The following is an 18429-nucleotide window of genomic DNA, read 5'->3' as shown; positions in this document are numbered from 1 at the left end:
AGGGAGAGTTTTCTTGGAAGGAAATATAGGTGAAAGGACTGGTAAGGCAGAAATAAGACAAAAGAAGAGAAGAAACAGAACCGTTAGTCGCCTCTTACGACATGCTGGATAGCATCGGGTAAATTCTTTCTAGTCCCAACCAATATGGGACTCCCCCTAACCCGCGGGAGGTAACAAGTGAGCTGTGAGTAACAAGTGACGACGTCATCGAGGAAGAGATATTCCTCCACATAACTACTCAACTTATTATTATATCTCAGTGAATTTAAGTGAATGTTGATTGTGTGTGAATTGCCATACATGTATTTTGTATGAATGAAATATAGGTATGAGGGCAACGGGCAATAACTTGTTTATGTCTTTGTGCCTAGTTTGAGTGCTGTGTGTGTGTGAAATGGAGTGACTTAGTAAACAGAGTTAGGACATGCATTTCTGATAGGATAGTTATTTACACACAGACACTTTCAGTAAAAACCCTTCGTAACACCGAGATTGAAGCTAACTGGTTAACTAGACACTGTCTATAGTCGTGCAGTACCGGGATTGAAGCTAACTGGTAGACTAGACACTGTCTATAATCTTGAAGTACCGGGATTGAAGCTAACCGGTACACACGCATATTCGCAATAAAAATACATAAACAATACAATAAAGCGATCAAGTCTCAGCCTGAAACTAACAGTAAAAGATGAACAATCGGGATAAGTGATTATCAATACCAGTCAGACTTCGCAAACCGAAAATCAAAGACTAAGAAGGGTCCCAGTGGATTCCGCGAAGAAAACTCACATAGGTCCAGTCTTGTTTAATTTTGAGGAAATTTACAGAATAATCATGGCATATCTTTATATTTCTGGATTGAAGAAAAAGACACAGCTGATTATAGTGCAGCTATTGTTTTGTTTTTAAATCTATAACCACATTTTCTTATTCAATACGAGTTTTCAGAATTGCGTTAATGCATGAATTAAATAGTTATTAAATAGACTTCCAAGCTAAAATGCAATCTCAAAGCCTGGATTGGGTCTAAGATTGTTTGACCAACATTTCAACCTTTTTGATCATAACAATGAGTTTGACACATTGCCGCCCCAACTTTTCTTTAAAACCAGATGATTATGACGTGAAGTATTCGTTGTCGAAGTGAGCCTGCCTGTTGGGGGGGGGGGGGGGGGGGGGGGGGATCGCGAACGTCATTGGTAGACTAGGCACTGCTGTCTATAATCGAAAAGAACCCGGATTGAAGCTAATTGGTAGACTAGGCACTGCTGTCTATAATCGAAAAGAACCCGGATTGAAGCTAATTGGTAGACTAGGCACTGTCTATAATCGTACAGTATCGGGATTGAAGCTAATTGGTAGACAAGGCACTGTCTATAATCGTACATTATTGGGATTGAAGCTATATGGTAGACTAGGCACTGTCTATAATCGTACAGTATCGGGATTGAAGCTAATTGGTAGACTAGACAATGTCTATAATCGTACAGTACCGGGAGTGAAGATAATTGGTAGACTAGACAATGTCTATAATCGTACAGTACCGGGATTACCTGGGATAATGCAACACTTGTACGTCCACCGTCTGTCCTTTCTATACCTGCTGAAATAACTATATATGCCCGCAATGTAGTGGTTGTTCGGGCATCGATACATGAATTGGAGCTGCTCGAAGGTGTTTTCGTAGCCTGAAACGGAAACACAGGAACATTACAAACAGACGAACACAAAAAGTCATGCTATTGAACATAACTGGTCTCAACAAGACGTTTACATTGTTATTATATAAATACGTGGGTTTTTTTTTAATCCAAGGACAGACCAAAACAAGTCGCGTAAGGCAAAAATACAATATTTAGTCAAGTAGCTGTCGAACTCACAGAATGAAACTGAACGCAATGCCATTTTTCAGCAAGACCGTATACTCGTAGCATCGTCAGACCACCGCTCATGGCAAAGGCAGTGAAATTGACAAGAAGAGCGGGGTAGTAGTTGCGCTAAGAAGGATAGCACGCTTTTCTGTACCTCTCTTCGTTTTAACTTTCTGAGCGTGTTTTTAATCCAAACATATCATATCTATATGTTTTTGGAATCAGGAACCGACAAGGAATAAGATGAAAGTATTTTTAAATTGATTTCGCAAATTTGATTTTGATCATAATTTTTTTATTGTTAATGTTCAGAGCTTGTTTTTAATCCAAATATAACATATTTATATGTTTTTGGAATCAGAAAATGATGAAAAATAAGATGAACGTAAATTTGGATCGTTTTATATAAAAACAAGTTTTTTTTACAATTTACAGATTTTTAATGACCAAAGTCATTAATTAATGTTTCAGCCAGCAAGCTGAAATGCAATACCGAAGTCCGGCCTTCGTCGAAGATTGCTTGGCCATAATTTCAATCAATTTGATTGAAAAATGAGGGTGTGACAGTGCCGCCTCAACTTTTACAAAAAACCGGATATGACGTCATCAAAGGTATTTATCGAAAAGAAACAAAAATCATCCGGGGATATCATTCCCAGAAACTCTCATGTCAAATTTCATAAAGATCGGTCCAGTAGTTTGGTCTTAATCGCTCTACACACACACACACGCACACAATACACCACGACCCTCGTCTCGATTCCCCCTCTATGTAGTCAAAACTTGACAAAATGTAAACAAGTCGCGCAAGGCGAAAATACAACATTTAGTCAAGTAGCTGTCGAACTCACAGAATGAAACTGAACGCAATGCAACGCAGCAAGACCGTATACTCGTAGCATCGTCAGTCCACCGCTCACGGCAAAGGCAGTGAAATTGACAAGAAGAGCGGGGTTGTAGTTGCGCTGAGAAGGATAGCACGCATGTCTGTACCTCTCTTCGTTTTAACTTTCTGAGCGTGTTTTTAATCCAAACATATCATATCTATATGTTTTTGGAATCAAGAACCGACAAGGAATAAGATGAAACTATTCTTAAATTGATTTCGAAAATTTAATTTTGATAATAATTTTTATATATTTAATTTTCAGAGCTTGGTTTTAATCCAAATATAACATATTTATATGTTTCTGGAATCAGCAAATGATGGAGAAAAAGATGAAGGTAAATTTGGATCGTTTTATACATTTTTAGTTTTTTTACAAATTTCAGATTTTTAATGACCAAAGTCATTAATTAATTTTTAAGCCACCAAGCTGAAATGCAATACCGAAGTCCGGGCTTTGTCGAAGATTACTTGACCAAAATGTCAACCAATTTGGTTGAAAAATGAGGGCGTGACAGTGCCGCCTCAACTTTCACGAAAAGCCGGATATGACGTCATCAAAGACATTTATCCAAAAAATGGAAAAAAAAGGTCGGGGGATATCATACCTAGGAACTCTCATGTCAAAGTTCATAAAGATCGGTCCAGTAGTTTAGTCTGAATCGCTCTACACACACACACAGACAGACAGACAAACACACATACACCACGACCCTCGTCTCGATTCCCCCCTCTACGTTAAAACATTTAGTCAAAACTTGACTAAATGTAAAAAGCACGCTGATTACGTATAACTCCACGGTTCCTTCAAAAAAGTGCTAGCCAGGTCAGAGTCGAATTTGTCGGTCTTTAATTGTACATCTAAAAACACAAATGGTAAGTTATTGGAAGGTTTAGTTTATGGCCCCCCAAAAAGAACATTACAATCACAGGTACTACGACCCAAATGGTTTTAAAGTGGACTTACAGACAATTACCTATGATACAGACAATGAATTTAGCTTCGAGTGTGTTTCTGTTTCCTCCAGAGACTGTGATTGTACTGCAGTATTGTGTCATAAAATTAATAACTTAGCAGTCTACCTTTTCTTATATTTAGTCAAGTTTTGACTAAATATTTTAACATCGAGGGGGAATCGAAACGAGGGTCGTGGTGTATGTGCGTGTGTGTGTCTGTGTGTGTGTGTGTGTGTGTGTAGAGCGATTCAGACTAAACTACTGGACCGATCTTTATGAAATTTGACATGAGAGTTCCTGGGTATGAAATCCCCGAACTTTTTTTTCGTTTTTTTTATAAATGTCTTCGATGACGTCATATCCGGCTTTTCGTGAAAGTTCAGGCGGCACTGTCACGCCCTCATTTTTCAACCAAATTGGTTGAAATTTTGGTCAAGTAATCTTTGACGAAGCCCGGACTTCGGTATTGCATTTCAGCTTGGTGGCTTAAAAATTAAATAATGACTTTAGTCATTAAAAATCTGAAAATTGTAAAAAAAAAATAAAAAATGTATAAAACGATCCAAATTTACGTTTATCTTATTTTCCTGCATTTGCTGATTCTAAAAACATATAAATATGTTATATTCGGATTAAAAACAAGCTCTGAAAATTAAATATATAAAAATTATTATCAAAATTTTATTTTCGAAATCAATTTAAAAACACTTTCATCTTATTCCTTGTCGGTTCCTGATTCCAAAAACATATAGATATGATATGTTTGGATTAAAAACACGCTCAGAAAGTTAAAATAAAGAGAGGTAAAGAAAAGCGTGCTATCCTTCTTAGCGCAACTACTACCCCGCTCTTCTTGTCAATTTCACTGCCTTTACCATGAGCGGTGGACTGACGATGCTACGAGTATACGGTCTTGCTGAAAAATGGCATTGCGTTCAGTTTCATTCTGTGAGTTCGATAGCTACTTGACTAAATATTGTATTTTCGCCTTACGCGACTTGTTTCTTCTTTTTATATTTAGTCAAGTTTTGACTAAATATTTTAACATCGAGGGGGAATCGAAACGAGGGTCGTGGTGTATGTGCGTGTGTGTGTCTGTCTGTCTGTGTGTGTGTGTGTAGAGCGATTCAGACTAAACTACTGGACCGATCTTTATGAAATTTGACATGAGAGTTCCTGGGTATGGCTGCGAACACCACAAGTATGCCGACGACACCCAAATAGAGGATTCTGCTCCCCCCAGTGATTTTCCAAAAGTGATTAAAAACACTGAGCGCTGCATTGAGTCAGTTAAAGACTGGATGATAGACAATAAACTCAAGCTGAATGACTCAAAAACTGAGGTGATGCTGTCAGGCTCAAGGCATGCTTTAAATCAGATTGACTGTACTTCCCTGACAATAGGCGACACTCAGATTGTTTCCCAAACCGCTGTTAAGGACCTAGGCGTGTACCTGGACTCTGCTCTGACAATGCAAAAACACATTAGTTTTGTTTGTAAATGTGCCTTTTTTGAGTTGCGCAAGATTTCCTCTGTCAGATCATTCCTGACACTCCAAGCCACTGTTCAACTTGTCTCCTCTCTGATCCTGAGTCGACTTGACTACTGCAACTCATTGCTTGCCGGCCTCCCCACTGAAGAACTTGATCGCTTACAGAGAGTCCAGAACAGTGCTGCAAGGCTCATTCTGCAGAAGTCTAAGAAAGACCATGTCACTCCCCTACTTACCACCCTTCACTGGCTTCCTATGAAGTATAGAATCGAGTACAAGCTCGCTCTGTTAGGGTACCGCTGTTTTGAGAAATCACTTCCCCCCTATTTGTCCCATTCCCTCAGTATCTACGAGCCATCCCGTTCTCTCAGATCCTCCTCTGAAAAAACTCCTTCGCATCCCCAAAACCAGGACCAAGACCTTTGGTGAAAGAACCTTTAGGTACCAGATTCCGACCGTCTGGAACTCGCTTCCAAGTTCTATCCGTGATTCCAGCAGCCTTTCCTCCTTCAAAACCCAACTCAAAACATACCTGTTTCGTAAAGCCTTTGCTTAGCCTGAGTAGACTCTCCACAACCCTATTCTGTTTTGGAACTCTCTACCCTGCATGTGCTTTATGGTCTCTTTGTCAATGGTATCTTTGTGTGTGCGCGTGCGTGCGTGCGTGTGTGTGTGTGTGTGTGTGTGTGTGTGTGTGTGTGTGTGTGTGTGTGTGTACTTTTAACATTGTACGCTAAGTTTTGCTTAGTGCTTGGGTTCTTGGTGTTATGTCTCAGTTAAATGTATGCTTTGTATGCTTGTTGATTTGTGCTAGTTTATTCTATAATGAATTTGTAAAGCGCCTGGAGCCAATTGATGGGACTCGCGCTATAGAAAAGTTATTTATTATTATTATTATTATTATTATCCCCGAACGTTTTTTTCATTTTTTTTGATAAATGTCTTTGATGACGTCATATCGGGCTTTTCGTGAAAGTTCAGGCGGCACTGTCACGCCCTCATTTTTCAACCAAATTGGTTGCAATTTTGGTCAAGTAAAAAAATAAAAATTTATAAAACGATCCAAATTTACGTTTATCTTATTCTACATCATTTGCTGATTCCAAAAACATATAAATATGTTATATTCGGATTAAAAACAAGCTCTGAAAATTAAATATATAAAACAATTTATCAAAATTAAATTGTCCAAATCAATTTAAAAACACTTTCATCTTATTCCTTGTCGGTTCCTGATTCCAAAAACATATAGATATGATATGTTTGGATTAAAAACACGCTCAGAAAGTTAAAACGAAGAGAGGTACAGAAAAGCGTGCTATCCTTCTTAGCGCAACTACTACCCCGCTCTTCTTATCAATTTCACTGCCTTTGCCATGAGCGGTGGACTGACGATGCTACGAGTATACGGTCTTGCTGAAAAATGGCATTGCGTTCAGTTTCATTCTGTGAGTTCGACAGCTTGACTAAGTGTTGTATTTTTGCCTTACGCGACTTGTTTTATGTTAGTGAAGCATGTTCTGTTTCAGCTATTCAACACAATTTACAGGTTCACAACGACGTCACGTGACAGTCTTAGAAATGCAAATATTCTATCTGTTTCGAATTAATATTGGGCAATTTAATATAAACGTGCACACGTTTGTAACTGGGCAATCCTGAGTGATGCTTGCAATCAAACCGAAAGATATATTACTTAAAGGCACAGTCAGCCTCCCGTAAACCATCCCAGAAATTGTCAGACATTCACACACAGTGAGTACAAACACCCTTTCGTTTAAACACTCACCCCTTGAGAACATCCTAGGTGCCCTACGTAAAGAGCGAGCAATTAGCTTGATTTAGAACGATCTCATTTTAACCAACCACATTCCTCAACACCCGGGCAGCCCCTCCATGCAAGATGGAACTACAAGAAGGCAAAATGGGGCGTCTTTAGTATAAGTTCAAATGAAATGACCAGGGATATTGCAGTGGAGGGTAGAAACATCAACACAGTGGTGAAAGAATTCAACGCCAGCATCATCCAGGCAGCAAAGGACAGTATACCGCGTGGAGTGAGGAGAGACTACATCCCATACAGTACTGGTCCGACGAGCTACAGAGGATACATGATGCACTATCAAGAGCAAGAGAAGAAGCTGAGAACATCCCCAGTTTGGAAAGCAACATTAAGCTACAAGAAAGCAAAGCAAAGCACATAATAGCAAAGCTTGAGTGTACAAGAAGAGGCTGCATGGCGAGAAAAGACAGCAGGGCAAAACATGGAAAAATACACCACAAAGCTCTGGACATGTACAAGAGCACTGAATGATGAAGGCAACAAGGGGCAGAAGATCACTCTTGAAGAAGAAAATAAAACCATCACAGGAAAAGAAGCTGCAGACACCTTTGCAAAGCTTTACAAGAAAGAAAGCGACACCACCATTCCTCTCCCTCTACAAAAGGAAGTCAGAAGAGAACAGAGGGAGAGAAGAGAAGGAACTGTCCAAGAAGCCATGCAGCATGACATCTCCATGGATGAACTGAAGACTGCCATCAAGAAACTAAAGCAGAAAAAATCGCCAGGTCCAAACAACATCACTAATGAGATGCTGCAACACCTAGGCAACTCAGCTCTTCAAACGCTCCTGGACATTTACAACCTCAGCTGGAGACAAGGACAGGTACCTCAGTGCTGGAAAGAAGCATGGATGATCACAGTGCTAAAGAAGGGAAAGAACAATACAAAAGCCCAGAGCTATCGCCCCATCAGCCTGACAAGCTGTGTCTGCAAGACCATAGAGCGCATTATCAACCAGCGCCTGCAGCTGTACTTGGAGTCGGGGAGCATCATCGTCCCAGAGCAGGCCGGCTTCCGACAGTACAGAAGTACAGAGGACCAGACAACCCACCTTGCCCAAGTCATTGAGGATGCTTTCCAGGCCCAGAAAGTCACCCTGGCAATCTTCATTGATCTGCAGAAAGCTTTTGACAAGGTCTGGAAAGACGGACTCCTGGTTAAACTCCTGCGAAACGGTATCAGAGGCAACATGTACCAGTGGACCAAATTTTACCTGCACAACAGAAGAGCCAGAGTGCTGGTAGATGGTCACTGGCCAAGGAGTGCCACAGGGAGGAGTCCTCTCCCCCACCTTGTTCATACTCTTCATCAACGACCTTGTGCCCGAGCTGCCCAGTAGAGTCCACGCAGCACTGTATGCTGATGACCTCGTTCTCTGGTGCACTGAGGAGCACGCAACAACTGCGACCTACAGGATGCAACTTGCCCTCGAGAAGGTTGCAGCTTGGGCAGACAACTGGTGTGTAACCATCAACAGAGACAAGACAACAGTTACTCTCTTCACACTCTCCGCCAAGGTACAACCTGGAAGACTGACGTTGGGTGACACGCCACTGAAGTTTGAAGACCAGCAAACTTACCTCGGAGTCACATATGACAAACGCATGACATGGAAACACCACATCATGAATGCGGAAGCAAAAGCCAGAATTAGAAGAAAAATGAACATCATGAGGAAACTGGCAGGATCACAATGGGGCGCAAACGAATAGATCCTCAAGACAGTGTACCAGGGGATCGTACGACCTCACCTTGAGTACGGATCTAGCTCTTGGATGCCAGCAGCCAAGACGCACCTTCAAGCCCTTGAGAAAATCCAAAATCAAGCGCTGAGAATCCTCACAGGCGCTATGAAGACAACCCCAATTGACAAGATGGAACAGGTGACCGGCATACCTCCACTCAGCAAGAGAAGAAAATGCAAAGCGATGGTACAAGACATCAAGTACCAGTGCATTCAAGACCACCAAATGAATGCAAGAATGAAGCAGCTCTCTTCTGGCAGGCTAAAGAGATCAAGCTTTGCGACTGAGACACGGGCCCTGAAAAGAGAACACCAAACAAAGATGCCTGAACTGGTTCACCCATCACACTTCTCCCTTGATGAACCACCCTGGAAAACCAATCTTGAAAGAGTGAGCATCCAGACCACGGTTCCTCATCTCACAACAAAAGATGAACAGAGCGATGTGCAGAAAAAAGCCCTGACACTGGCCATGCTCGACGAAAGATACCCTCAAAAAACTTGGACGCGGGTCTTTACAGATGGGTCCGCCACAGACGCCGTCAAGAGAGGAGGAGCTGGTGTCTACATCCAACACCCCAGTGGAGAGTGGCAAGCAGAGACTATACCAACTGGCCTCCACTGCACGAACTACAGAGCAGAGGTAGAAGCACTGATTCACGCAGCCAATACCATCAGCAGCAAGGTGAATCCCTACACTCAAGTTGTCTTCCTTACTGATGCCCAAGTCATCATTCACTGACTTATGTCTGTGCTGCAAGCAGTCAACAACAACAAACTGCCTCAGCTCATGACACTTCACAATATTAAGTGTCTGAAGACAGTATTGAAGTGGGTCCAATCACACTGCGGGATAGAGGGGAATGAGCAAGCGGATAAAATGGCCAAACTGGGGGCAGAGGAACAACACGAAGAAAACACAGTGAGCCCCACAGAGATAAAAACCATCATACAGTTTCTGATTAAGACTCCCCCGACGCACGACAGCTACCAGCAACTGTCAAAGCCTGAACAGGTCGTCATTTTCCGCCTCAGAACCGGGCACAACAGACTCCAACTACATCTGCACAAAAAACTGCGAGCCGTGCCCTCCCCCATGTGTCCCTGTGGAGACGCAGAGCAAGATGCAGCCCACATCCTGCAGGACTGCAGGAATCTCCAGCCCCTAAGGAGAGAGATCTGGACCAGGCCGACGACCCTCCACGAGAAGCTGCATGGACCTGTGGAGGCTCTACATAAGACCACCGACTTCATTTCCAGAGCTGGACTCCAAGTGTAAAGGCGAACGACAAGAAGAAGAAGAATTGACAGCTTGTTACACAAACATTCTTAAATCATAAAAGAATTATTTTTTCACCAAGACAAGATCAGTACAACTCGAAGTTTTGAAAGTTTAAGATAGCCCAGAAGTGTGTCCCGCAAAACGTGGTTCTCGTAGCAGACGAATGTTCTGCATGTCACCAGTTTTGTGAAAGGCGCCACGCTAAATCCTATGCCTTATCCATCTTTAAATCATGTTAGTCCAAATCTGTTCCAGATCCAGCTTTTTTGTTGTTGCTTTTTTTATCAGTAAAGTTCTACAAGTTTGATAGTTTTTAGATTTTATGTAGTCATTAATTTTACACTAAATGTGTGTAAGATAGATTGAAAGTTTGTTTAAAATATGTAGGAAAATGTTATTGTAAGAATTCCGTGCGCTTCCTGTTCCGGCGCTTCCGGTCTGCCATTTTTCTAAGCATGAGCCACAGTTTTTTGTTCCATCAATATCAGCCATAAACATGACGCACAAAGGCCATCATTGGGTAAATATTGTTCAATTGTGACCCTCCACCACGGAATGAGTCGCATGTCACCTTTGCATGATTTTCAAATTTTTACATTTTCCTAAAGAGTTTTTTTATGCTCTATCCGGTGGTAAAAACCGTTTTAGAAAAGAGCGAACACTTTTTGAGTTATAAGCCTGTGACTAAGGTGATCCTCACACTGTTACCAGACACTCCCCGGACTTATATTAAGCCTAGCGCAGAACCGCGCGAGGTGACATGCGACTCATTTCGTGGTGGAGGGTCACAATTTGTTTCTATTGTTAATTTTTTATTCAGGAATAATTATATTTGTCTTGAAGTAGGGAAAGTTTATTGTTTTGTACGTTTTTTGGTACAGCCTTTTACCATGTGGTGTTTTAGTGTTCGCCATGATGTGCGCAGTTTTTGCAAAGTTTATTTACGGTTTAATTAGTGTTCAGTGTGTCAAATTCAAGTAAGAGTGGTATGTTGTACATGTTTGCCTTTCATCTAAAATGTTGGTAGTGTATGTAAATGCATTTGTGCCAAAGGATAACGTTTCAAAGTTATTTAGTTTTTAACCATTTTCTAGTCAACAGTATGCTTACCTGTGATTCAGAATAAGTTTTTTGGTTTGTTTTGTTATTCCTCTTTTTGTGTAAAGTGTGTAAGAGATAAAGGTAATGATCAGAGCTTTTTTTTCTAAGTTGGTAGAATTATTATTATTTCCCTTTAAGTGTAACAGAACAGTTTTCAAAATGACAAGTTTCACAGGTTGTTTCCCTTTGTTTTTGTAGTGTCAGTAATGTTAGTAGTTGCTGTTCATTATTAGTATGGTTGAGTGATTGTTATGTCACATTGGTGTCAGTTTGACGGTGCAGTATGTTGATTAAACATCACTTCAAGTTCAACTACTCATCAGTTCTGCCAGGCTTGTTTTGTGCGACTGTGTAGGCTGTGACAAGTTTCTTTGAACGGACCACCGCCTTAGATTCAGAGGTACACAATAACGTGCTATTGCAGATACAGCGAGTCGCATTAAAATCACAAACTGACTACTAAATTGTGAAAAAAGGAAAGTGGTTCACACGGGTTCACGATGGTTCAGGGATTAGATAAACCCCAAAAAGAGGTGTGCGCATTCAAACGAACTGTGTCATTTAATGTTAATAAATGCTAGTTCAAGTGTGTTCGATAAAGTTAGAACTTCTTTTTTTCATGAGAAGATTTGAATCGTTCTGTAAACCATTTGAGACTGATTGTGATGATTTACTTTGTGCGGCAGTCAGCACAGGCTAACCGAGACAGTGATTCTTCAGACATTCTTCAGATAGTTAAGCCGAGACTGTATTCGTCATGGTGACGTCACACAGTAAATGACGATGACGTAATTCGTGTAACCCAGTCTCTTGTCTGGGAAACGAAGGTGTTTTGTAAGAAAGAAAAGGATATTTTAGTAAACATAGAATTATCGCTAGGTCTAGCGATAATGGCATGAAGCGATGCCAATGTTTAGGATTGCTTCAGGATTGATAACATTCTCGTCCGTTCGAGAGCAAAGTAACCAAGGTATTGCTTGGCGACATACAACAATCGTCGTAACGTAAAACCAACGATCAGTTCCAGTCTGTTCGTCAAGGCCAGAGGAGGTCCTATGCGAAAGATTCTAGGCAGACACTGAATTCTCTACGTCGAGAATGGGACCAGCTGTGATATATATTATACCTATATCTACACTGAACTGAATTCGCTAACTTTGAAGAATCACTACTTCATGTAACCCACCGTACCTGTTGTCCACGTCGACCTGTCGTCACTGGATCGTCGTCGTCCCAACATTTGCTGTCCGTCATCCTGATTTTTCGAGTTCTTCGACATCAAGATAAGCGTCTTACACTACATCTCATCATCATCATATGTTCTGGATACTGTGTTTTCGCCAAGAACTTTTGAAGAATAATTACTTGCGTTCTCCCATTGTGGGTATCTATTTATTAACTAACTTGTGATAAATAGAGGATGTTGTGAATTTTAAACAATCTATAGTTAGCCACTTATAAACAAAATTATTCAAACTAATTAATGTTGTTGCGTATTCTTTGGCAAGAGAGTACAGTGTCAGCACAGAAAGAGATTGTGTGTTTCTCGACCAAACATTAAATACCCTAGACCAATTGGTAAAATCGTCACACTGATTGGGGTTTTAACAGTCCAAAGGAACATCGGTGCAGTTGCATACTTGGTTTGGTGCGTATGTTTAAGCTTGTGCCTTTTGACCCGCTACGATCACATGCCTGTCAACCCATACGGTTTTCCCGTATTTTGTACGGGATTTATCAAAATTTAGGTGTGTACGGCTTACAAGGCCTAGCAGTACGGGCAAACCAAATGTTACCAAAGTGTACGGGAAATTCGTGTCAATGCTGTGATCTTGACAACAACTACGGTTCACAGTTGCAATAATGCTTAACACACATACACAGGCATGACAACTGAGTCCAAGAGAGACACACAAGGGTGGCAGTGTTGGGTTCACGTTGTAGTGATCACTGCTTGAACATGTACTAGGGGGTCAACGTCCTCACAGGACATTTTCCTTTTAGGGACATGAGTTGATGATACGCTACAAGGCTTGTAACAGTGAGGACGAAGGGAGGATGACGGGGTGGGTAAGAGTGATGATGGTAAAAGTTTGTTGAGAAGTTTCAGATCTTTACTACGCAATATGGTTTTTGTTGGTTTGGGTTAGGACCCAGTGTCTCCAATAAGCGTTGGGGGTATAGGATTTTAAAAGAATACGTTTATTTTCGAATGAAATTCTTTGTAAAAAGGGATAGCATTTCAGAGCCACTTTTTAAAACCAATTAGTTAAAAGAGATGATTCAGATTTGTACAGAGGGAGCATAAAAGCAAATATATACAGCACCTAAGTCTTGTTACATTTACAGTTCTAAAAAGCTATGCCACAGTGACACACCAAACACATCCACTCATACAGATATATATTTCCTGACACACCCAAGCACTCCAACAGCACTCCGGCGGTTAGCCCCTTTCGCGGCGCAGTCGGCGTGAGTGCTTGTGCCCGGTATAAAGGTTAAAAGTTCGGTGAAACACCAAGTACATGCATTACAGATATTTAAAGTGTGTGTGTTTTAGTAGGTATAACATAGTTTAACGCAACAGTGACATGATAAACAATTAAATAAAAAGGTTGATTTAGTTTAAAATTTGGTGGACTGCCATTTTATAACCCTTGGCTGGGGCCCACATTAATACAGGTTGACCTTGGAACGGGTTGACAGGTCTGCGATCATCCAGGTTTGCCCCCCCCCCCCCCCCCCTCCACTTGTCTTTTACACTTTGAAAATCATGCACAGACAAATGTTTCGGAGTTTGACATTACGTTTTTTTTTCAAGCTTGAGTAATGTCAGTTTTGCGGCTGAGCGCAAGGTACTTGTCAAACTGGGTTGAGAAAACAACCCTCAGGGTATTGGTTCTCCCGCTGAGCGCAATGTACTGGTCAAACTGGGTTGAGAAAACAACTCGCATGACTTTTTTTTTTACAGATGTATTAGACATGTTAAAAAAGGAAGATGGTGATATAGTGTTGTGTGGTGATTTTAATTGTGTCATGAGCAATGAGCTCGACATAATAAGTGGAGAGAACCATTCAAATGTTGTTGTGAAACAATTGAATGACCTGGTGAATGAATGTGATTTATACGATGTATGGAGAATGCATAATTTAGATAAAAAAGAATTTACATGGTCATTTTTTTCTCCATTCGTGGCAATAAGACTTGACTACGTTTTTAGTAGTTTAAGTGTGTTTGAAAAGATTGTTGATTGTGACATAATCTCTGTTGCGACGTCGGACCATAGAGGCTGTAGTATTCATATTAAAGTGTCGTTAAAGGAGAGGGTTATTGGAAATTTGATAATTCTCTGTTGCATGGTGTGAGCTTTGTTGATCAAATCAACAAAATGTTTGACACATTTCAACTTGATGATGAAGAGGATTGTCAACTTGGTTGGGAATTATTGAAAATGAGAATCAAGGATTTCTACCAAAATTTTAGTAAGCTTAAAGGCATAGTAAACCTCATGTAAACCATCACAGATACTGTCAGGCTTTTACACACAGTACAACCACCCTTTCATTCAAACACTCACCGCTTGAGAACATCCTAGGTGCCCTCCGTAAAGAGCGAGCAATTTTCACAGAATGTATTTTTGCGTGGTTTATACATCTGAGCCATCGTGAACCCGTGTGATCCAATTTCGCTTTTTCACAATGTTGTCGTCAGTTTGTAATTCGCTGTGGGCTTATCTGCAATAGCACGTTATTATGCACCTCTGACTATGCACGAAACAAACGGCTGTGGCTTACAAGAACTCAAGCGATGGCTTTTGACTGTTCAGAGGAACTGGCGATGCCACAAACCGTCGTCTGCTAGGAGAACCACGACCTTGCGTGGCCCTGCTTCCGGGCTTTTCTTCTTTTCAAACTTTCAAAACTTCGAATTGTACTGATCTTGTCTTGATGAAAAAAGAATTAGTTATGATTTAAGAATGTTTGTGTAACAAGCTGTCAATTTATTATTTTGATTTTAAAAGTTAGGTCTAGCGCCAAAACGCACCACGGTCCGATTGTGTGAGGAGACAATCCGCAAAATTAATTCTTTGAAAACAGCTCGCTCTTTACGTAGGGCACTTAGGATGTTCCCGTTCGGTGAGCGTTCAATTGGAAGGGTGTTTGTATTGTGTGTAAAAGCCTGACAATATCTGTGATGGTTTACCGGAGGCTTACTGTGCCTTTAAGGTTTCGTGGCAATAAAATATTATTCTATTCCATTATATTATACTCTCTCTTTCTCTCTCTCTCTCTCTCTCTCTCTCTCTCTCTCTCTCTCTCTCTCTCTCTCTCCCTCTTCTGACCCCTCTCTAGACGCGCCAAGACGTGTCTCACGCGCTCTGGATAGAAACAGGATTTTCTTTGTTCATCATGTGACTTTTGTGCTAAAAAGTGCATTGACGGATAGCTAGTGTAACTGGCTACAGGACAAACATCTTCATTTTGATGAGAAGTGACTATTGTTGACGGTAGGAGTATCAAAGTTTCATTTCATTTCTCCGACTCCATTGTTCTACGATGTGTAGCAGCGCCACGCTAAGCGCTTATCGTGGGTGATTTATGAGCGTCGGCCATGTGACTAATGTCTGTTCGGCCGTGTACGGCCGAGGAACTATGGCGCGCCGTGAAGTGCCACTGTGATTCTTATCTTGGCGTGACTGAGACTGTCTTGTGTTATAACCATGGTTCCACTGACCCCTGCTTAAATTACCTCCCGGCACGTCTCTCTCACTGGACAGCGTGTTGTGTCGGTCGGCACAATGTAATGCACACCCTTCGACCAGCCTCCCCTACTGCTATAAACCGCATGGTGTGACGTCATGGCTCTTGTGAGCAGCTACGACAGGGTCACACCAACTGACAGTACCATGACCGACACCTTATGTGTGTTGCAAAAAACGCATAAATGCCCACTGTCTGAGTTGTACATATGGCGGACTGTGATTCTCAGTCGGTATAGGAACCTACAATCACAGCAGTCCAGCATTAGGTTGGAGGTAGAGGACAGAGATAGTGAAGAAAAATCCATCAATATACCATTTCAGGATTCTCCCTTCACCGCTACCCATCCCGCCAACTTGCAGAAAACAGTAGTTAGACTTTACGACACCGCAATTGAATCCGAAGTAAAGACGGATCAAAAACTGATTACTGTTACGCTTTACTTCAAACACCAGTCACAGTCGGGGACCCTTCTCGCCCAGGGCCACGCTTGCCCGACCTGGAGTGAAGATGATTTCACTGAGTTGGCCAGTCTCACCACCGCAATGGCTTCATTGTCCCCTAACGACACCAATCTAGACATGATGACAGAAAAGATCGCATCCGCCCCACTTCCCTTTGTCAGCTCGTACTTTACCGACTGGGACGATAATGATTTCACTAGTCCATCCTCGTCTGTCAACAAAGCCCCCCACAAAACCCCAGCGTCAACTCCGCTCACCCCTGCACGCGGCATACGGACCCGCTCTACTAAAGCTCTGCGGCAGCGTCGTCAGTCGAGCCGATTTGCCCCTCCCAAACTTTCCCCCTACATCACCAAATGTCGTGTGGAGGAGCTAGAGCGGGAAGTACTGGGTCTGCATGACTTTATTGGAAGGCTGCAAGACGCAGCTTTCTCTGCCATTAGTGACACTGAAAAACGCATCAAGGCCAGTGTCCAGATGGACAACAGCCACCACGTAGACGAGCTCCGTGACGATATCAGCCACCTGCAGTCACGCATCCAGTCCCTTGAGGCTGAAAACCAAAAACTTAAGAGTGGTGTAGGGGATCTCACTGCTCAGGTGAAACAACTTCGTCGAATGGAACGACCGCTATCCAAGCCCCCGCCCCCGCCCCCGCCCCCGCCCCCGCCCCCTTCCTCAAACACTCATGATGTGAACAGTTCTATGCGCATCATCAGGACCGCAAATGTGCAACGATCTGACCCAACTACTTCACAGTCACCGACAAAGTCTCCCCCTTCCCTCACACCAGTAGCTTTCAATGACGACCAGAGAGATGTGAACTCAGCCTCGTCGAACGTGTCAGCGCCACTCAACTGTGTCGTATCTCCCTCCTCTTCCTCAAACAATGCAGTTCCCCGGGGCTGTAGTGAAGCCCAGGACCCCATTAAAGAGAACAGGAGACGTCATTCCCCCCCGGAGAAGCTTCGCGCTTTTGCTGTTGGTGCCAGCACAACGTTCCTTTTACTGGGCGACTCAACAGTGAAATCTATTGACTTAAGTAAGTCTCTACCGTCACCACGCGACTCCCCCCAAAAAATCTGCGTGTCGGGAATGACGGTACAGGACTTGAATGACTGGGCAAAACACATAGAACCTGTGCCTTCTGTTAGACGTGCGACATTCCATGTCGGAGTTAACTCCTGCATGCAGACGTCAACAGAGGTTACAAGCGACCACTGGGCTGAGCTAGTCATGTCTCTACGTCACGCCTTTCCTCTAGCCAGTCTCCATGCGTCTTCTATTCTCCCTGCCAGAGGCCGCTCCCCCCTCAATGATTTGATTAGCCCATCCAACTCCAACTTGGCCGCCGTCTGTGAGCGATTGGGTGTTCAACTCGTCAACTCGACTCCGATCTTTCAGACAGCCAATGGGGCTCCTCGTCTGGCCCTGTACAGGGACAGGATTCACCCAAGCCCTAAGGGGACAGCCAGGTTGGCTGAAACCCTTTTTCCCTTTCAACATCGTCCTCCCAGGCAAACCATCTCCCGCAAACAGCACGCCCCGCCCCCCCAAATGGCCTCCAAGCAAGATGGTTACGGTCAGCCCAGTAGCCCTGTGAACCCTCCAAATCATCACTACGACGCTGAGTACCCGCCCCTGCAGCAGCGTGATCAACAGTGGAACGCTCCCCCCTTCGTCTCATCTACACCTCGTCATCAGGACGTCACGCCGACCCTCCCGCCTGGACACTTCGTTCCGCACCATCCGCCGCCGCCACCTCCCGACTTCAGAGGAGCGCTACCCCCTGCTGTGGCTGCAGCCCCCTTCCCACCGCGTGGGTCCTACTTCGAGGAGGGAGACTATCGCCCTGTCCAAGGCCCAATGACAGGTATGCAACATGGCGTTGGCGCCTATCAGGTGTCTGACCCCGCCCCACGTCACCTCCAACCTACGGCGTTCAACAATGTGCTTCCTGACTCCGCCCGTCCAATCGTCCCGCCGCCTGTACACCCAGCAGTAATGCAGGCCTATGTTAATTACCT

At 42.9% G+C, this 18429-nt stretch overlaps 1 long non-coding RNA gene across 1 annotated transcript in view; it reads right to left on the bottom strand.

Moving 5' to 3' along the window:
- Nucleotides 1-18429, bottom strand: part of LOC138973791 (uncharacterized) — a 68142-nt gene that overhangs the window by 8834 nt on the left and 40879 nt on the right. Inside the window, exon 3 of the long non-coding RNA XR_011458159.1 lies at nt 1554-1688. This is a non-coding gene — a long non-coding RNA (uncharacterized lncRNA). The remainder of the gene's footprint in view (nt 1-1553; nt 1689-18429) is intronic.

Source organism: Littorina saxatilis, linkage group LG8 (assembly GCF_037325665.1).
Source record: "Littorina saxatilis isolate snail1 linkage group LG8, US_GU_Lsax_2.0, whole genome shotgun sequence".
Lineage (NCBI taxonomy): Eukaryota > Metazoa > Mollusca > Gastropoda > Littorinimorpha > Littorinidae > Littorina > Littorina saxatilis.
This window is presented reverse-complemented; position numbering and strand designations above follow the sequence as displayed.